The following is an 18,351-nucleotide window of genomic DNA, read 5'->3' as shown; positions in this document are numbered from 1 at the left end:
CAACTGCATCAGCTGGTATGCCACTTCTATATGGTATAACATTTTTCTCAGGAAGTCAGATTTATACTTCCCTATTAACACACCTTTATAGAGGCTGTCATCATGTAAGCTTCTAAAGTCATATACAAAATTTTGGAATTTTGTAGGTTTTACAGGGGCCCAGTGGCCTGGGTTCAGTCCTCTCATTTTACATATCTGAAAACCATGGTCTTCAGAGGTTTGTAGTGGCAGAAAACCGAAATCTTTAGAGGCTATTAGGTGGTAGAACCTAGGCCCATTGACTCATACTCTAGTCCTCTTTCTGCTATCATGTGTAATCCAGAGCTTTATGTTTAAAAACAGTGTGAAAATGAAAAAGGAGTTAATATATACAGTTTGTTTTGCCAGTAAGTTTTCCATCAACTTAATAGCTTTTTTTTTTTTTTGTCTCTTTTCACAGTTAACTCTTTCCTCCAGCAGATATTAAGGGCCTCATGTGTCAGGCACTATCTAAGGTAGTGGAGATACAACAGTAAATACAGTGGGCAAAATTCTGCCCTCATGGATCTTATGTTCTGCAGAGAGGAATCCTAAAGGATGTGAGGGAGTGAGCCATGTGCTAATCTTCCAGTAGAAGGAATGGCAAAGTAATTTAGGATCTCTTAGACCTCATAAGGCTTTTATTCCCAGTGATATGAGAAGTCTTAGGAATGGCTGTATTTTGAGAGTAGAGGTGACAGATTTGCCAGCAAATCAGATGTGGGCTGTGAAAGAAGAGTTAAGAATGACTCCAAGGGGCCAGGTGCAATGGCTCACCCCTGTAATCCCAGCACTTTGGGAGGTCGAGGCAAGCGGATCACTTGAGCCCAAGAGTTAGAGACAGTAGAGGCAATAAGTCAAAATCCAGTATCTACAAAAAATACAAAAATTAGCTGGGCATGGTGGCATGCGCCTGTAATCCCAGCTACTCAGGAGGCTTGAGGTGGGAGGATCGCTTGAGCCCAGGAGATCAAGGCTGTACTGAGCTGTGATCATGCCATTATTGCACTCCAGCCTGTGCGACAGAGCGAGACCCTGTCTCAATAAAAATAAAAGAATGACTCCAGGAGTTTCAGTGTGAGCAACCTAAAGAATGAGGTTGCCATTTACTGATAGAGGGAAAGCTAAGAGAGAAGCAGGTTGGAGTAGGTTAAACCAGGCATGGAGTTTTGGACAGTTTGGAATTTGGACAGTTAAGTTGCCTATTAGACAACTAGTTTTATGTGTTAAGTAGGCAGTTACATGTGAATCTGATGTTCAGGGGAGAGATGAAATCCAGAGATATAAATTTGGATGTCATCCCCATATAGATGCTATACTGAGTATTATGGTTTGAATGTTTGTGTTGCCTCCAAAATTCATGTTGAAACTTAATCCTTAATTCAACAATATTAAGAGATGGTGCCAATAGGAGGTGATTAGTTCACGAGGGCAGAGTCCTCATGAATGAGATCAGCAACTTTATAAAAAGGCTAAAGGAACTAGCTAGGCCCTTTTTTGCTCTTCTGCTCCTTTTCCTAGTGAGGACACAGCATTCGTCCCCGCTGGAGGATGCAGCAACAGGGTGCCATCTTGGAGCAGTTGATGGTCCTCACCAGACACCAAACCTGCTTCAATTTGGACTTCTAGGCCACAGAACTATGAGAAATAAATTTCTGTTCTTTATAAATTACCCAGGCTTACATGTTTTGTTACAGCAACTCAAACAGCCTAAGTGAACTCATGAAAGGAAAGAATGTAGATAGAAAAAAGAGGCCCAAAAAGAGATGGATGGAAAAAGAGAAGCCATAATGACTTTGGAAAACCAGGTGATTGTGGTATCCTGGAAACCAAATAAAGAAAATGTTTTAAGAAAGAGGGAGTGATGATCTGGGTCAGCTGCTACTGATAAGTGAGGTATAACGAAGATTGAAAATTGACTGTTGGATTTAGCAGTGTGGAGGTGACCTTAACAAAAGCTTTATATGAGTAGGCTTGGGAGAGAATAAAAGGAACAGAATTGGAGACAGGGAGTTTGAGAAATGAAGTAGGGTTGAGAGTTTTTGTTTTATTTTTAAGATAGAAAAAAATACATTTGAATCCAGTAGAGAGGAACAAATTCATGGATGAAAGGGGGAGAATTTCTGGAGCAGTCTCTGTTGAGTTGGCTAGAGGGAATGAGATCGGCATGAGTGGAAGCATCGGGCTTACTAGGATCTTGATCAGTTTCATTTATAGCAGGGGTTGGCATACCCCAGCTCTGGAGCCAAATTCAGCCTGCTGCCTGTTTTTAAAATAAAGTTTTGTTGGAACATAACCTTGTGCATTTATTTAGGTATTGTCTGTGACTGCTTTCAAACTATGGCAGCAGAGTTGAGTAGTGCTACAGAGAAGCCTAAAATATTTACTAGAAAGAGTTTGCCAACCCTTAGATTTACAGTAACTGAAGAAAAGATAGGATGAAATATGAGTGGGAGAGGGGAAGAAATAGGTATCAAATCTAGGGAACTGAACAGTTTGAAGAAGGTAGTAAGACCCCTTTTCTGGTTTTGGTCAAACCACATAGAAAATCAGAACTTTGAATTTAGACTTGCAGTCTCGGTGCTTTTTCCTAAGGCGGGTTCTTGGAAGGGGCCCTAGTCTCAAACTGTAAGCTAACTATATAGTTATCTATTGGGGCTGTGTTATAAATTACCAATATCTTAGCTGCTTAAAACAACAAACATTTATTACCACAGTTCCTGTGGGTCAGCAATGTGAAAGCAGCTTAGCTGGATGGTTCTGACTTAGAATCTCCCATGGGGCTGCAATCAAAGTGTCAGCCAGGGCTGCAGACTTCTGAGACTTGGCTGGGTCTAGAGAGTCGGCTTCATATCTTATTCATGGCTAATGGCAGGAGGCTTCAGTTCCTTGCCACATCAGCCTCTCCTTTGGACTAGTCATAATGTGGCTTCCCCTGTAGAAAGTAATGAGACAGAGTGCCCAGGACAGAAGCCTCAGCCTTTTATATCCTAATCTTTGGAAGTGACATGCCTTTACTTCTGTATCGTAGACAGTCCCCGACTTAGGATTTTTCAGCTTTCCAATGGTGTACCATCATTATGTTTTTCACTTTCAACCCAGTATTCAATAAATTATATGAGATAGTCAACAAACACTTTATTATAAAATAGGCTTTGTGTTAGTTGATTTTGCCCAACTGTAAGCTAATATAAGTCTTCTGAGCATGTTCAGGGTAGGCTAGGTGTATTAAATGCATTTTCGACTTATGATGTTTTCAACCTAACAATGGTTTTGTTGGGATGTAACTCTATTGTATGTTAAGGAACATCTGTATATTTGTCACACAGACCGACCCTGGTACAACATAGAAGCCTACATAAGGGCGTGAATACTAGGATGTGTGGGGGTTGTTGGAAGCCATCTTGGAGGCTCCTCACCACACTGATCCACTTGAGTGTCTGCAAAACTCCGTGTCATGTGACCAGTGTTTCTACAATTGCTGAAGCAGCTATTTGTGACAGTTTGATTATATTGGAGCCTAACCACAAATATTTTAAATATTTTTCCTTTTTCACTAAGCTTTTTTTTTTTCGTGATTACAAAAGTAACATTTGTGGTAGAAAACTGGAATACAGTTAGGCAGAAAGCCCTGGAAGTTAAACATTTTTCATATTCCCTTGTTCAGATTACTCTTAGTGAAATTTTATTTTGCTATCTAATTTTTTCATGTTTGTAGTAATACATATCTGTTCAAAATAAAGTTAATATATAAATACTGTTTGTAAGCAGCCTTTATTTTCTGAACGTTTTTCAGTGTTATTCAGTACTCAGTGTCATTTTTAAATGACTGTTTTATGGTTCATGGCTATCCATAATTTTTTACTATGATGAATAATGTTACAATAAATATTCTTATCACTAATTTTCTATGGATAATCATGACACTGATAGCCATTGTCTCAGTCCATTTCCTGCTGCTAGAGCAAAGTACCACAGACTGGGTAATTAGTAAAGAATAGAAATTTCCTTCTCATATTCTGGAGGCTGGGAGGTTTAAGATCAGAGTATCAGCAGATTCAGTCTCTGGTTCCAAGATGGTCCCTTATTGCTGCATCCTCTAGGGAGGAGGAATGTGGTGTCCTCCTATGGCAGCAGAGCAAGAGAGGGTGAAAGGGCAAGGTGAAAAGTGATGAACCTGTCCTTTTATAAGGGCACCAATCCCACCCATGAGGGTGGCCTCTTACGGTTTACTCACTTCTTCAAGGTCCCACATCTTAATACTGTGGCAATGGCAGTTAAATTTCAACATGAGTTGGGACAAACATTCAAACTGTAATAGCCATTCCCCACCCCATATCAATTCTTACTAAAAATTCACATACAGATTCACCAAAAGTAATAATTGTAGGTATAAGTTTTATGGTATTTGCATTAGTTTTTAAACAGGACCATAGTAGGGCTTCTAGGATGAAGGTCCATTGGTTTTATTGGGTTCTCAAGGATGACTAGGATATTCAAATCCTCAGTTAATTTGCAAAAATTGTTCAGTTGCTGTAATCATAGGAGTAACATAAACCTGTTGGAGTGGATATAAGAATAAAGCAATTCTAATATTCCTCAGACTCCTAAACTTCATAATACCTGTATAAGGTAAGAAGCAAGAAAAGTTTTACAGAGGTTTGCTACTTTCTAGAGTGATTTTAGTAAATGCCTATCAGAGGATTTGAATTTCTTTGTAGTCAAATCTTGATGTAGTTGAATTAATTAATTTTATTATTATTATTATTTGAGATGGTCTGTTGCCCAGGCTGGAGTGCAGTGTTTTGATCTTGACTCACTGCCATGTCTGCCTCCCAGGTGCGAGCAATTCTCCCACCTCAGCTTCTCAAGTAGCTGGGATCACAGGCATGCACCACCATACATGGCTAATTTTTGTATTTTTAGTAGAGATGGGGTTTTGCCATATTAGCCAGGCTTGTCTCAAACTATTATTATTGTTAGCCAGGCTGGTCTCAAACTATTATTATTATTATTTTTTTTTTTTTTTTTGAGACGGAGTCTCACTCTGTTGCCCAGGCTGGAGTGCAGTGGTGCGATCTCAGCTCACTGCAACCTCCACCTCCCAGGTTAAAGCGATTCTCCTGCCTCAGCCTCCTGAGTAGCTGGGATTACAGGCATGCGCCACCATGCCTGGCTAATTTTTGTATTTTTAGTAGAGATGGGGTTTCACCATGTTGGTCAGACTGGTCTCAAACTCCTGACCTTATCATCCGCCTGCATCAGCCTCCCAAAGTGCTGAGATTACAGGCATGAGCCACCACGCCCGGCCTATTATTATTGTTTTTTGAGATAGGGTCTTGCTCTGTCACCCAGGCTGAAGTACAGTGGCACAATCATGGCTCACTGCAGCTTTGACTACCTGGCTTAAGCCATTCTCCTACCTCAGCCTTCTGAGAACTGAGACCACAGATGTGTGCCACCATGCCTGGCCAATTTTTAAAACATTTTTAGTAGAGATGAGACCTTGCTATGTTGCCCAGGCTGGTCTCAAACTCCTGAGCTCCTATAATCCTCCTACCTAGTTGTAATAATTTATTTAGAATAATTTATTTAGAATTTATTTATTTAGAATAATTATATGAAGTGTCACCTCAGCTCAGCAGAATTCTCCCTCACAATTCCATTTTATTTTTTAGGACCTTTTTGAACATTAGTCTTGTAGTAGCTTATAGCTTCTGAGACCAGCATTTAATTTGTTTGTAGTACATTGTACTTCCAGGTGATAAAACAGCATTAAGCAGAGTTCCTATTCCTCCTGGATGGATGTCTCAGAATTTTGCCAATACTGATGAACTGTTCTCCAAAATCATTTTCTAGAGTTTAGGGTTTTTTTCCATCTGAATATGTACTAGTTATTTTCATATACTGTGCTAGATGCTGAGATTACAGAACTGAGAAAGATAGCTCTCAGCTCCCAATAATTAATTTGATGAGTAGCACTGATAGAAGTTATATCCAGAATACTAGGGAACAATGAAACAAGCCCATTGAAGGCTGGAGAGCAATTGGAAGGCAGAGGACACTGCACAGGGGGTTCTATTTGAACAACTTTCTTTACCTTTATGTACACAGTCACATCACCCTATCAGTAAAAATGTTTTAATTGAAAACATTTTTATTGAATTGTATGAATCAAGAACATAATTGCTTGTTTCACCATTGAATAATATGTTATCAAATATGCATTAAATTGGTCATCTTAGAAATGGCTAAAATATGTATTTATAGAATAAGAAGGTATTTGAATTTAATCAGCTCAGTCTCCAATCCTCTTTCTTTATCTGTTTGAATTCTTTGATGGGGCTTACAGACAGTTTATTCCAATTTTTACAGTAATAAGTAATTGGAAAGATCTTGCTAGTGAGCCAAATCTGCCTCTTTTTGTCTTCTCCTCAGTGATTTCAGTTTTAAATTGTAAAAATTATCTCCCAGTCTGTGACTTATCCTTTCATTTTCTTAACCTTCAAAGACTGGAAGTTTTTTATTTTGATGCAGTCCAACTTATCAATTTGATAGATTTTGCATTTGACATTGTATCTAGGAAATCATCGAATGCCTAACCCAAGGTCACATGCCTAACTCTATGCTTTCTTCTAGAACTTTTGTGGCTTTAGGTTTTACATTTAGAAACAATCCATTTTGAGTTAATTTTTTTGTATATGGTGTATATATGAATCTAAATTTTTGTTTGTTTGTTTGTTTGAGAGAGGATCTTGCTCTGTCACCAAGGCTGGAGTGCAGTGGTGTGATCATGGCTCACTGCAGACTCGCTTTCCCAGGCTCAAGCAGTTCTCCCACCTCAACCTCCCAAGCAGCTGGGGCTATAGGCGTGTGCCACACTATACCCAGCTAATTTACTTTTTGTAGAGACTGTATCTCACTATGTTGCCCAGGCTGGTCTTGAACTCCTGAGCTCAAGCAATCCTCCTGCTTTGGCCTCCCAAAATGCCGGGATTATAGTCATGAGCCACCACGCCCAGCCTCTAAATTCTTTTTTTGCAATTGCATTTTTGCATCTAATTGTTCTAGCATCATTGTTAAAAAAGTGATTCTTTCTTTATTGAATTGCCTTTTGCACCTTTGTCAGCAGATGCTGAAAACTACAAACCACTCAAATGTCCATCAACAGGTGAATGAATAAACAAATTGTAAGATATCCATAACATGGAATACTACTCAGCAATAAAAGGAAATGAGCTATAGATACAAGCAACAGGGATAAATGTCAAAATTATGCTTACTGAAAGAAGCCAGATAAAAGAGTACATGTTGCATAATTCCTTTTATGTGAAACTGAAGAAAGTACTAACTAATCTATATTTACAGAAAGCAGATCACTGTATGGAGGGGAGATGGAGGGAAAGGAAAGGGAGGGATTACAGTTGAACAGGCTTAAATATGTGCAGTTTGTCGTATGTTGTACCTCAATAAAGCTGCTCCAAATATAATTCTAAAATTTATATAGAATAACATAGTGGCTAGATAAGCTTTTGATAACCAAGGTTTTTCTTTTCCCATTTCTTAATTTTTTTTTCATACTGTAACTCCAGTTTATTGTTCTTCTTAAAAAGGTATGTAGATCTGAATATAGCATTTGGAAAATAATTGATTGTTGTAAACTCACTTCAAGTATATCTTCTGTTTCTTTGAGTTATGTCATGCCAGTCCCTACAGAGTCTGTTAACCTTACTTGGTATCATTGTTTCACTTTGCTTATTATAATTTAACCCAAACTTCCCCAAATTTTCCACAATTATATTATTAATAGAAATTACAGAATACATCAGGATCAAGGCATATAAGGATTAAGGGGAGAGGAGTAAAAAAAGAAATGCGCAGGGGCAGAATTAAGGAATTTAGATTTTCACCTATGAGCAATGTGGAGTCTCTGAAGAATTTTAAGTAAGCTGAGTTAAACTAATTTCACTTTTTATTGTGATCAGCTGAACTTACATAAAAAAGGCAGGCAGTATTTATCTAAGGGGATTTGCATCAGTCCCTTTGGTGTTTTAGTGAGTATATAGTTTTTTATAGTGGCAGAGTCAAAACCCCTATTCTGATATCTTAAATTTATTCCCAAGCCTTGTACATTATAGTTGCATCCTGTCAAGTGAACTGTAACTAGCAATTCAAAATTCAGAGTTACTTGAATGTTCTTGTTCTGAGTATTTCTTGGGTTTATGAGATTGACAACTCTATTTAGGCCAAAGTATTTAGTCTACTGGAATTAAGCAAATACAGGTCCCATCTATTCATGTTTGCTATTTCCCAATTTAAAATCCTATAGCATGTAAGAGCATTAGCATTTTATTTGTCTTTCTTTCAATCCTTTAGAGTTAAGACTCACTAATTTGGGATTAGTTATGACTCTATGAGGCTACTACTGATTTTTGATAGGAACAAGAACCCAGGAAAGGAAAAAAAGGTAATTTATGAGCTGCAGCCAATTATCTGGCAACCAGAATGCCTTGTTGTTAAGAGTCTATTGTAACAAGTTTCTTTGTCTTCATACAGCACCTGTTTCTGTGCAACAAGACCGTGTTTTTGAACACCTGGCATAACATGAAACTGTTAGGTTATATTGTGGCTAATCCTGAAGGAAGTTAGTTGAACTCTGGCTCATTTATTTAAACTCAGTCCTCCAGCATGACAGATTGGTGAATGTGGAAGTGGGTACCAGTTACTAAGTAAAACAAACATGCTCAGCCCATCTCTTGATCTGGACCCTGGATTTTGGGATAAAGTGAAGGGATGAGGGTAAGGGATGTTCACTTCAAAAGTCATTGGGGAGTTTCCAGTGATGTCACATCTGACTACCCTGGCATGGATATATAGAATCTCTTGGATCGTACCATCCTGGCTCTGTTCCAGTTTTGTTTGTTTGTTTTTGTGTTTTTTTTTTGAGACGGAATCTTGCTCGGTCACCCAGGCTGGAGTGCAGTGGTGTGATCTCAGCTCACTACAACCTCCACCTCCCGGGTTTAAGCGATTCTCCCGTTCAGTCTCCCGGGTAGCTGGGATTACAGGCACCTGCCATCACGCTCAGGTAATTTTTGTATTTTTGTAGTGACGGGGTTTCACCACGTTGGCCAGGCTGGTCTTGAACTGCTGACCTCAGGTGATCTGCCCACCTCAGCCTCCCAAGGTGCTGGGATTACAGGTATGAGCCACCATGCCCAGCCCAGTTCATTTTAACTCCACCACAACTCTCTGGAACTTCATGCCAGTGATGTAACTCTTATCGAACCCTTATTTCCTCATATAAAAAATGAAGGGTTTGGATTATTTTAAGGCTTCCTTCTGTGATTCTTCAATTTCATTATGTTTACTTTTAAAAATTGTTCAATGAAACTTCTAGGTAAACATAAAAGCAACTTGTTAAAAATTGTAAAATGGAAAGAAATATACTAGTATACTGAAGGATATTGTATTGGAGACGGTCCCAGGAAAGCCCTACTTTCTGTGGGGTCTGGACCTTCTAAAAATTATCTTTTTGGTCATTAACCTGTCCTCTATATTAATTGAGGCCTGTAAGCCTTAAGTGATAATGAAATGCAGCCAGACATGGTGGCTGACACCTGTAATCCCAGCACTTTGGAAGGCTGGGGCAGGAGGATTGCTTGAGCCCCGGAGTTAAAGATCAGCCTGGGCAACACAGCAAGAGCCTGTCTCCACAAAAAAAGAAAAAAAAATGTTAATGAAATGCTACAATTCTGCTTCCAACCACTAGTTTGAATGTAGGTGCATGTGTTTAGTATTTCAATTTTAAATATGATTGTCTTTTAATGATAGTTTTAAAAGACTGGAGGTTTACTTGTGCATGGGCCTGATGCCCAGCCTGTGTGATACTAGTTCATTCCTGATGAGCCATGACTGTACCCACTAAGCCCCTTAAAGAGAGGGTACTCTTCCTCCTACTTCTCTTTCTTTAAGAGTATTAATAGCACATGCATTCTAGTCCATATTCTTGATGTTAAGACATGTTGGAAATGACTGAGGAGCGTTGTCGCTTTCTTGAGCACACAGACAGTTGCTAAATGCAGGGCTTGTCTTAAATTAATGTTCTCTGGTGTCTTCTATTACCATCTCGCTCCATCATTAACCCCAGTGGTCTTCATCCCAGACATAACAGTGGTTTGCACTGTGGCATCCATGACTTTGCTCCTTTTTCTCCTTCAGCCGCCTCTCCAACCCTCTCACCTCCCCCTACAAAGTCTGGGTATATTTTTGCCCATTTCTTGCCTAGTGTTATCAATACTTCGAACAACTAGTATAAAGAACTTAGTAAAGAGCACTGGTGCAAAGTAGTATGTTCAGTCTGTTGGATATTTTTATCCCCTAGCCACTTTCTATTAGATAAACCATATGAAACTGCTGTTTTTGTATGTATATATATATATGATGTTTGCAGTTTTATATGGTTTCACTTTATAAATATACACAGTGATGATTTTTAACCAGAGATATGAACTACAGTTACCTAGGCAGTTTTTTACAAAATATATATATACACACACACTGTCTGCATCCTTGACCAGTGAATTAGGATCTTCATGGATGGTTCCAGAGTAAATGCATTTTTTAAAAACCTGATTCTGAGTCATACTCCTGGTTACACCTGTAAGCGAATCTTCCCTCTAGGCTATTTTTAGTTTTTTTATTTTAATTTTTTTTAGAGATGGAGTCTTACCATGTTGCCCAGGCTGGCCTCAAAATCCTGGGATCAAGCAATCCTCCCACCCTAGCCTCCTGAGTAGCTGGAACTACAGGCGTGCGCCACCGAGCCTGCCTCAAGCAGACTGCATACAGATGCATATGTTTTTGGTGTAATCAGTTGTCTGATATGAACTGAAACTTTTAAGTCTATGACTTCATAAATTACTATTTAAAATTTTAAGATATGGACTGGGTGAGATGGCTCATACCTGTAATTCCTGCGCTTTGGGAGGCCGAGGCAGGCAGATCACTTGAGCCCAGGAGTTCCAGACCAGCCTGGGGCAAAATGGCAGAACCCCTCTAGAAAAAAACACAGCAAAAAAATGAGTCAGGTATGGTGGTGCTGCTGTGGTGGGGATGAAATGGGCTGAGGCAGGAGGATTGCTTGACCCCAGGAGGTCAAGGCTGCAGTGAGCTGAGATTGCATTGCACCACTACCCCTCAGCCTGGGCAAGTGAGAGAGACTCTGTCTCAAAAATAAAAAATAAATATGATCAAATCTTAAATTTAGATTTTTCAGTACTCTTAGGAAGAAAAATATAAGTGCTACAAGATGTTTTATGATTTTCAGGGAATTGTCAAGTCTTTTTTTTTTCCCCTAGTTTGTAACTTCACGTTATGTTTTGTATAACTTCAACTTAAGATTTTTTACTTTTCAAATACACTTTTATCTTTCATGAAAAGGAGTTAACAGTAGTGAGCAGGCTGTAGTTGGTTATTAACTTAATTATGACTCACAATGCAGCTTACCCTACGTGATTCATAATTTTATCGTAGCCAAGAGAAAATGGAGTTTCTTTGAACAGCATCTGTCTCCCTTCACTGCTGGTAATTGGTATGTTATGCTATTATTATTAATCACTGTTTTTGGAATCTCTGGGTAAATAGGCACTAAATAAGCCCAAAAATATGAGCAAAAGTTGTCTGTTAATTCATTGGCCACTGCAGAAAGGAGTACTAAAGCCCAGAAAAGAGTTCTGAGCTTCCTTCTATCTCTCACTAGCGTGTTCTCTCTAATTTGCATTCCTTAAAAATAAGTTGCACTTGCTTTAGTGGCATGTATATTTTTTAAAAATACAGATAAGTTTAGTGTGGCTCCTGTATAAAAATGACTCTCAAAAAATAGTAATAAAGGGAACATGCTCTCCAAGGGAGCTATGTGCAGCTCTCCCTTGGATGCCTGTGGCTGGGAGTCTGAATCTGTCTGCCCATGGCCCCCTCTTTAAAAAAAATTTTTTTTTAATTAAAAACAATTTAAGGCCAGGCACAGTGGCTCACGACTGTAATCCCAGCACTTTGGGAGGCCCAGGCAGGCGGATCACAAGGTCAGGAGTTCAAGACCAGCCTGGCCAATATGGTGAAACCCCACCTCTACTTAAAAAGTACAAAAATTAGCCGGGTGTGGTGGTGTGCACCTGTAGTCCCAGCTAGTTGGGAGGCTGAGGCAAGAGAATTGCTTGAACCCAGGAGGCAGAGGTTGCAGTGAGCCAAGATCACATCACTGAACTCCAGCTGGGGCAACAGAGACTCCATCTCAAAAAAAAAAAAAAATTGTAAAATGACTCCCACTTGTGATCCATTTCTTTACAAATACATAACACTTATAAGAGGCAGTCTCTAGTGCTTAACTCAGAAGAATTCTTATCAAGAAGGAATATTGAATTTTATCCAATGCTTATTTCTTTTCTGTCTCTCTTTTTTTAATGAATTTGCCTTCTCTGCATAACTTTTTCTTTTCACTTGCATTGATTATATTGATTTTCTTATTGGGCCCATTCATGTGATTGTATTTTTATGCTTACTATTAATCTAATATTGCATTTTTGGAATACAGTTGACCCTTGAACAACACAGGTTTGAACCACAATAGTTTACTTACGCAGATTTTTTCAATAAATATATTGGAAATTTTTTTACAGATTTACAACAATTTGAAAAAACTTGCAGGTGAGCTGTATAACCTAGAAATATTGAAAACAAGATAGGTATATCATGAATGCATTAAATATATGCAGATACTAGTTTATTATTTACTATCATATACACAAATCTTATAAAAAGTTAAAATTTATCAAAATACATGCATACTATATTAGTCTGTTTTCATGCTGCTGACATGAAAGACATACCCAAGAGTGAGTAATTTATAAAGAAAAAGAGGTTTAATGGACTCAAACTTTTCCTGTGGCTGGAGAGACCTCACAATCATGGCAGAAGGTGAAAGGCATGTCTTACATGGTGGCAGACAAGAGAATGAGAGAGCCGAGCTAAAAGGGAAACTCCTTATAAAACAATCAGATCTCATGAGACTTATTCACTACCAAAAGAATAGTATGGGGGAAACTGCCCCCATGATTCAGTTATCTCCCAGCGGGTCCCTACCACAATACCTGGGAATCATGGGAGCTACAATTCAAGTTGAGATTTGGGTGGGGACACAACCAAACCATGTCATTCTGCCCCTGGCCCCTCCCAAATCTCATGTCCTCACATTTCAAAACCAATCATGCCTTCCCAACAGTCCCTCAAAGTCTTAACTCATTTCAGCATTAACTCAAAAGTCCACAGTTCAAAGTCACATCTAGACAAGGCAAGTCCCTTCAGCCTGTGAGTCTGTAAAATCAAAAGCAAGTTAGTTACTTCCTGGATACAGTGAGGGTGCAGGCATTGGGTAAATGCACCCATTCCAAATGGGAGAAATTGGCCAAAACAAAGGGGCCAAAGGCCCTATGCAAGTCCAAAATCCAGCAGGGCGGTCAAATCCAAGCTCCAAAATGATCTCCTTTGACTCCATGTCTCACATCCAGGTCACTCTGATGCAAGAGGTGGGTTCCCATGGTCTTGGGCAGCTCTGCTTCTATGGCTTTGCCAGGTACAGCCTCCCTTCTGGCTGCTTTCATGAACTGATGTTGAGTGTCTGTGGCTTTTCCAGACTCACGGTGCAAGCTGTCAGTGGATTTACCATTCTAGGGTCTGGAGGACAGTGGCCCTCTTCTCGCAGCTCCACTAGACAGTGTCCCAGTGGGGACTTTGTTGGGGGGCTTCAACCCCACATTTCCCTTCTGCACTGCCTTAGCAGAAGTTCTCCATGAGGGCCCTGCCCCTGCCTGGACATCCAGGCGTTTCTATACATCCTCTGAAATTTAGGCAGAGGTTCCCAAACCTCAGTTCTTGACTTCTGTGCACTCACAGGCTCAACAGCACATGGAAGCAGCTGCCAAGGCTTGGGGCTTGCACCTTCTGAAACCACAACCCGACCTGTACCCTGGCCCCTTTTAGTCATAGTTGGAGTGGCTGGGAGGTAGGGCACCAAGTCCCTAGGCTACACACAGCATGGGTGGGGGGGCCCTTAGCCCAGCTTATGAAACCATTTTTTCCTCCTATGCCTCAGGCCTGTGATGGGAGAGGCTGCCGCAAAGGTCTCTGACATACCCTGGAGACATTTTCCCCATTGTCTTGGTGATTAACATTCGGCTCCGGAGACATTTTCCCCAGACATTTTCCCCATTGTCTTGGTGATTAACATTCGGCTCCGGAGACATTTTCCCCGTTGTCTTGGTGATTAACATTCGGCTCCGCAGATTTCTGCAGAAGGCTTGAATTACTCCTCAGAAAATTGGCTTTTTTTTCCTATTGCGTTGTCAGGCTGCAAATTTGTCAAACTTCTATGCTGTTTCCCTTTTAAAACTGAATGCTTTTAACAGCACCAAAGTCACCTTTTCAGTGCTTTGCTGCTTAGAAATTTCTTCCACCAGATGCCCTAAATCATCGCCCTCAAGTTTAGAGTTCCACAGATCTCTAGTTCAGGGGCAAAATTCTCAGTCTCTTTGCTAAAACATAGCAAGAGTCACCTTTACTCCAATTCCCAACAAGTTCCTCATCTCCATCTGAGACCACCTCAGCCTGGATTTCATTGTCTATATACCATTATCAGCATTTGAGTCCAAGCCATTCAACAAGTCTGTAGGAAGTTCCAGACTTTCCCACATTTTCCTGTCTTCTTTGGAGCCCTCCAAACTGTTCCAATCTCTGCCCATTACCCAGTTCCAAAGTCGCTTCCACATTTTTGGGTATCTTTATGACAGCACCCCACTCTACCAGTACCAGTTTCCTGTATTGGTCTGTTTTCATGCTGCTGATAAAGACACATCCAAGACTGGGTAATTTATAAAGAAAAAGAGGTCTAACAGACTCACAGTTTCCTGTGGCTGGAAAGGCCTCACAATCATGGCAGAAGGTGAAAGGCACATCTTACATGGTGGCAGATGAGAGAGTGAGAGAGCCAAGCTAAGTGAGACTTATTCACTACCATAAGAATAGTGTGGGGGAAACTGCCCCCATGATTCAGTTGTCTCCCACTGAGTCCCTCCCACAACATGTAGGAATCATGGGAGCTACAATTCAAGATGAGATTGGGTGGGGACACAACCAAATCATATCACATACAAACACAACTATATGTGGTGCCATTTGCAGTCAAGAGAAATGTAAACCAATGTAAAGATTCAGTATTAAATTATAACTGCATAAAATTAACTGTAGTGCATATACTACTGTAATAATTTTATAACTACCTCCTGTTGCTATTGTTGAGCTCAAATGTTGCAAATACCTACTTCAAATGCCATGTGACACTAATTATCTCTGTGTGAGCAGTTCATCTCTCCAGTAAATGTAGTGTTTGTACAACACTGTAAACTTTAAATAACACCGTGGGACCCATAAGAAATGTTACTAGTGATGCTGGAAGTGCTCCCAAGAAGCAGAGAAAAGTCAACATTACAAGAAACAAGTTTAATTGCCTGATATGTACCATAGATTGAGGTCTTCAGCTGTGATTGCCCATCATTTCAAGATGAATGAATCCAGAGTAAGGGACATTGTAAAAAAAAAAAAAAGAAAAAATATATGAAGCCTTCACTGCAGCTACAGCAGCAGGCACAAAAGCTTTGCATTTGTTGCAAAATACATTTTTATCAAATTGAAAATTCAGCTTTTATGAGGGTGCAGGGTTGCTGTAAGAAAGGCATACCTTTCCAATCTGTCCCTGGGTCTAACGAAAAAAAGCCATAGCTGTAGACTCCAATGTGATTCCAGAAAAAGCAAAGTCATTATATGACAACTTAAAGCAAAAGGAAGGTGAAGGATCTAAAGCTGGAGGATTTAATGCCAGCAAAGGATGGTTTGATAATTTTAGAAAGAGGTTTGGCTTTTTAAATGTCAAGATAACATGAGAAGCAGCTTCTGCCAACCAAGAGGCAGCAGGTGAATTCCCAGAAGCCATTAAGAAAAACATTGAGGAGAAAGGATATCTGCTTGAACAGATTTTTAATGCAGACAAAATTGCCCCATTCTGGAAAAAATTTTAAAAGCCACAAGGAACTTCTGTTGGTAGGGAAGAAAAGCAAGCACCAGGATTTAAGGCAGGAAGGAATAGGCTAACTACTATTTTGTGCAAGTGCAGTCGGGTTTATGATCAGGGCTGCCCTTATCTGTAAAGCTGCTAATCCCCAAGTCTTGAAAGGAAGAGATAAACACCAGCTGCCAGTCTTTAGGTTGTTGTACAACAAGAAGGCATGGACAACAAGAACGCTTTTACTGGATTGCTTTCATCAATGCTTTGTCCCTGAAGTCAGAAAGTACCTTGCCAGTAAAGGATTGGTTTTTAAAGTTCTTTTGATATTGGATAATGCCCCTGGCCACCCCAAACCCTATGAGGTCGAAACTGAAGGCACTGAAGTGGTCTACTTGCCACCAAACACAACGTCTCTGAATTCAGCTTCTAGATTGGGGGTCGTAAGGACCTGGAAGGCTCATTACACACAGCACTCTGTGGAAAGGATGTCAGTACTGTGGAGGACCCCAATAGAGGAACATCATGAAAGCCTAGAAGGCTCACACCATTGAAGGTACCATCATTGTTACAGAAAAAGCTGTGAAAGCCATTAAGCCCCAAACAATAAATTCCTGCTGGAGAAAACTGTGTCCGAATGTTGTGTATGACTTCACAAGATTTATGACATAGCCAGTCAAGGAAATCTTGAAAGAGTTTGTGGATGTGCCAAAAAAAAAAAGTGGGAGGGGGAACAAAAGTCTGCTTGATAGAGATCAATGCTTCTGAACTGGTGCCGGGTGATGAGAAACGAGTCCTAGAAGAAGCAAACCCATAAAACAAAGTGACGTTAGATAATCTAGCAGAAGGGTTCTTATTATTCAAGACTGCTTTTGACTTCGTTTACAACATAGACTCTTCCGTGATACAAGCACTAAAACTAAAGCAAATGGTGGAAGAAGGATTGGTACCACATAGAAACATTTTTAGAAAAATGAAAAAGCCAAAAAGTCTAATTACAGTGCATTTCTTTAGCTACAATGAGTGTGCCTGCTTTTTCTGCCTCCTTTCCACCTCCTCCACCTCTTTTTCCTCTGCTACCCCTGAGACAGCAGGACCAATCCTTCCTCTTCCTCCTCCTCTTCAGCCTACTCAACATGAAAATGATGAGAATGAAGACCTTTATGATGATCCACTTTCACTTAATGACTAGTAAGTGTATTTTTCCTTCCTTAAAATTTTCTTAACATTATCTTTTCTCTAGCTTACTTTATTGTCAGAATACAGTATATAATACATATAACATATGTGTTAATCAACTATTATGTTATTGGTAAGGCTTCCAGTCAAATAAGCATTTGTAGTTAAGTTTTGGGGGAGTCAAAAGTTGGATTTTCGACTGCACACAGTGGGGTTGGGGGAGTTGGTTCAGTACCCCAATCCCTGTGTTATCCAAGAGTCGACTGTATAACACACTATACAGTAATGGATTATTTGTGTGCTGAGAGGTAAATTTCAGGTGTTGGTATTTTATGGAATTTCTCTGTTCATAAATGAGATTGCAATGTAGTTTTTTTTTTTTTTGGTGTGATTATTGCTATTTTATACCACTGACCTTATAAAATGATTTGGGTAGCTTTTCTGTGCCACCCGTGAGAATTATCTTTTTATGTTTAAGAGAAATTGCCTCTAACCTTTGTGTAAGGTCATTCTTACTAGTTTCTTCCATCGTGGTGATAAAGTTTAGTTGGCAAACACTTAGGATGTGAATTTTTTTTTTTTTAATCCTGGCTTCACATCAGTAGTGTGTCCTAGGGCACATTTTTAAAGCTTGATATGGCTCAATTTTCTCACCTATAAAATGTGAATGATAGGTCTGAAGTTGTTTTGAGGGTTTCATGAGATAATTAAGTACGCAGTTGAAAAAGTGTCTGACACAGAATAAGCACTCAATAAATAGGAAGATATTTATTTTCCCCCAAGGTTTTTGTCCTATCCAGTTATTTGGATTTTTTAATCTCCCTTTTTTCTCTTTCTTTTTCCTGCTTTCCTTGGAATTTTTCTCTTAGCTTGCTGAACTTTGTGACTGGTTGACTACTTTGTTTAAGATAGTCCTAGAAGAGAGTAAAAATTAAAAAAAAATGTATACTGGGTGTCAGGGCCACAAAGGTGACATTTTCTGACTTTACTCTCTAAGTTATATATAATGAATATATGTTACTTTTATAGTCATGAAAAAACAC

At 39.5% G+C, this 18,351-nt stretch overlaps 1 protein-coding gene across 3 annotated transcripts in view; it reads left to right on the top strand.

Annotated features, from left to right (window-relative positions):
- The window catches only part of RALA (RAS like proto-oncogene A), an 83,339-nt gene that overhangs the window by 24,529 nt on the left and 40,459 nt on the right, over window positions 1-18,351 (top strand). Inside the window, exon 1 of one of the 3 annotated variants that reach the window (XM_054655567.2) lies at window positions 6,365-17,320. The exons of the other annotated variants lie outside the window; for them this stretch is intronic. The gene's annotated coding sequence lies outside the window, so the exon portion shown is untranslated. Of the gene's footprint in view, window positions 1-6,364; window positions 17,321-18,351 lie in introns of those variants that run through there. 3 annotated transcript variants of the gene reach the window in all.

Source organism: Pan troglodytes, chromosome 6 (assembly GCF_028858775.2).
Source record: "Pan troglodytes isolate AG18354 chromosome 6, NHGRI_mPanTro3-v2.0_pri, whole genome shotgun sequence".
NCBI lineage: Eukaryota > Metazoa > Chordata > Mammalia > Primates > Hominidae > Pan > Pan troglodytes.
Note: the sequence above shows the minus strand (reverse complement) of the source record. Positions and strands in the feature narration are given on the sequence as shown.